The following is a 2,526-nucleotide window of genomic DNA, read 5'->3' on the forward strand; positions in this document are numbered from 1 at the left end:
CCAGCGCGGCGAGTTCTGGCCCCTCAGGAAACACAACGAAGGGAGAGGGGGCTCTGGGGCCTTCCGGGAGCGAGAGGGGCAAGCGGCAACTGGGCAGGGGAGGTGGCCCGATGGGCGCATGACCTCCGCCGGGTGCGAAAGCCCAATTCTTGGGCTCCGAAGAGCTCGGACGGTCTGCGCCGGGCCCATCCCAGAGGGGACCAGGAGGACTCCATGAGGGACCACATCAGGCCTGGGCCTTGAATGCGATGCCAGCCACAAGGATAAACCCAGTGACCCCTGTGTGGGCGTGCTGATCTCTTCGCCGCGCTCGGGGGCTTCGCGGAGCTGTAGAACCGTGTCCGGGTACCGCGCTTCCTGCGGCCCCCAGCCGGACTTCAGGCCTGCCTGCATCCTTCGACTGTGCGGCCTGCTGGACCCTGGTCTTCACCAGTCCCTTGGCCGATCTCTAGTCCCTGGCGCTCAAGAAGCTTCGTCCCTAAGCTCGGGCCGAGTTGACCCTTCCAGCGCCGTTGCCCCTGACCGCTACCGGGCTGAGGCCGGTCGGTGAGCCCAGGAACAGAGTCCCGCGCCGCGGCGCCCCAACGCCCAGCGCCTTCCAGGTCTCCCTCGGCTGACTTGCAGTCGAGATGCGCAAGGGTGTTATTTCTCTAGCGTCTCTCTTTTTACCTAATCCCTTATGCTTTTATTCTAATCCTACACATTACAGTTAATCTGTAATGATACCGCTTCGGAGGAACCTGTTGCATACGAGGCACGGTAATTTGTAACCTTGGAAACAGTTTTAAATAAAGATTATAACAGCGATGTCAACTGTGTTTATTCTCTGTGCAGGGGGTAGGTAAGGGGCACGACAGCACTTCAGCGGAGAGGACGGAGTTTCGGTATAGTGGATCTGGGCGCCCGGGGCAGAGCAGAGTGGCCAGGGTCCGGGAGGCGGTGGAGCAGTCAGAGCCCGTTCTAGTGACTCCAGTCCCATGCCTGGTGTCTTTTGAGTTTTCCTTTCAGTAAATCGCATGGTCTTAAACCGTGAGGCCTGGGGAGAGGAGAACAGTTTTGCAAAACTGCAGGAAACTGGGTGAACTCAAGCAACTGTACATCCCAAATTAGCATTCAACCGGGTCCTGCGCCCAGGATGCGGATGCCGCGGCGAGCAAAGGGCGGTTCACAGGACCCTCGGGCAGCAAGAAGGCAGAGCCGCTGCTGCACGGATCGTCTGCACTCCCGGCTTCCTTCTCCATCTCCAATAAACACACCCGCAACAGCAGCAACCACCAAAAATTGCCGGCACGCGGAAAGCAAAATTAAACATAATTGCTTTTATTTATCTATTGCTTTTATATCATTAAAATATTTTTAGTTACACTGTATAAAATAGCATCCACTGTGATTATTACCTGCCATATCTGTTGATCTGCTCCTTGTGTATTCAGCACAGCAATATTAACAATTAAGAAAAAAGCACATCTTATATATTGTATCTGTCAAGATATGTTACAATTTCCATTAACAAAAAACCATTATTCTTGTTGAAGAAGCTATGAAGCATATCTTTCACCAGCACTTTATTAATAATCATAGTTGTCAAAAAGAATTAGATATGCATAGATTGTAGATGCAAAGGAAATATTAGATGCACAGAATAAAATATACAGTGGGATTGAGGCATAACTATTTTTCTTTTTAAAATAAAATTTTACTGAGGTGAAAAAAAAAACTGAGCTATTAAGCTTACTTAAAAGATGGCTTTGTTGGTTTAATTATACTGTAGTTATTTTATAAATATGTTTCAAAGGAAGCTTGCCATATTGCATGTCAATGAGGACTGTAAAGAAAAGCTCACAAAAGCTAATGCATACCAAATACCAAATTTTAGTCATTAGCATTCCTATTTATTACAAACTAAAGGAACCTATTAACAGACAAGAATTTCTATTTAGCTAGCATTACAATGTTTGGCCATTAAAATAAAAAGGGCAAAGTATATACATATTTTTACCCCCTTGGAACTATACGTTCTGTTTGCCTAGAAGCTCGTGGAGAGATTGGGAGATGTTTCTGATTGGGAAAAGAGGATTCTCCGGTGGGAATGGGCCGGAGGGCCCAGAACCCCTAATTTTAGTTATATAGCTTGATGCTATTCATTTGGAAGGTAGGGCAGTACTGGGCTGAAACCATGGAGCAAGCTGAGAGGTCTGCATAAGTAACCACAGCCTGTGAGGAGCTCTTTGTCTTTAATTTGTGTCATGAGCATATGCAAATTATTAATTGTTTCTCCTCTGGGTGAGAGAATGGATAGCAATGGTAATACTGCTTTTGTTTGGATATTAAAATTTCCTTAAATGCTCCCAGGACTGAGGTACTTCTCCCAATGAGGATTCCCTTAGTAGGAAATCCCACCGCTAAAATGAATACATACATATTAACTCTAGAAACACACACATAGAGATTTCCATCACTTCAAAAACATTTTCCTTTGAACCAAAATAGCAAATCTGCTCTCACCCCAGAAGTAAATGGATATGT

The sequence above is a fragment of the Marmota marmota genome, unplaced genomic scaffold (genome assembly GCF_001458135.2).
Source record: "Marmota marmota marmota unplaced genomic scaffold, marMar, whole genome shotgun sequence".
NCBI classification, from domain to species: Eukaryota; Metazoa; Chordata; class Mammalia; order Rodentia; family Sciuridae; genus Marmota; species Marmota marmota.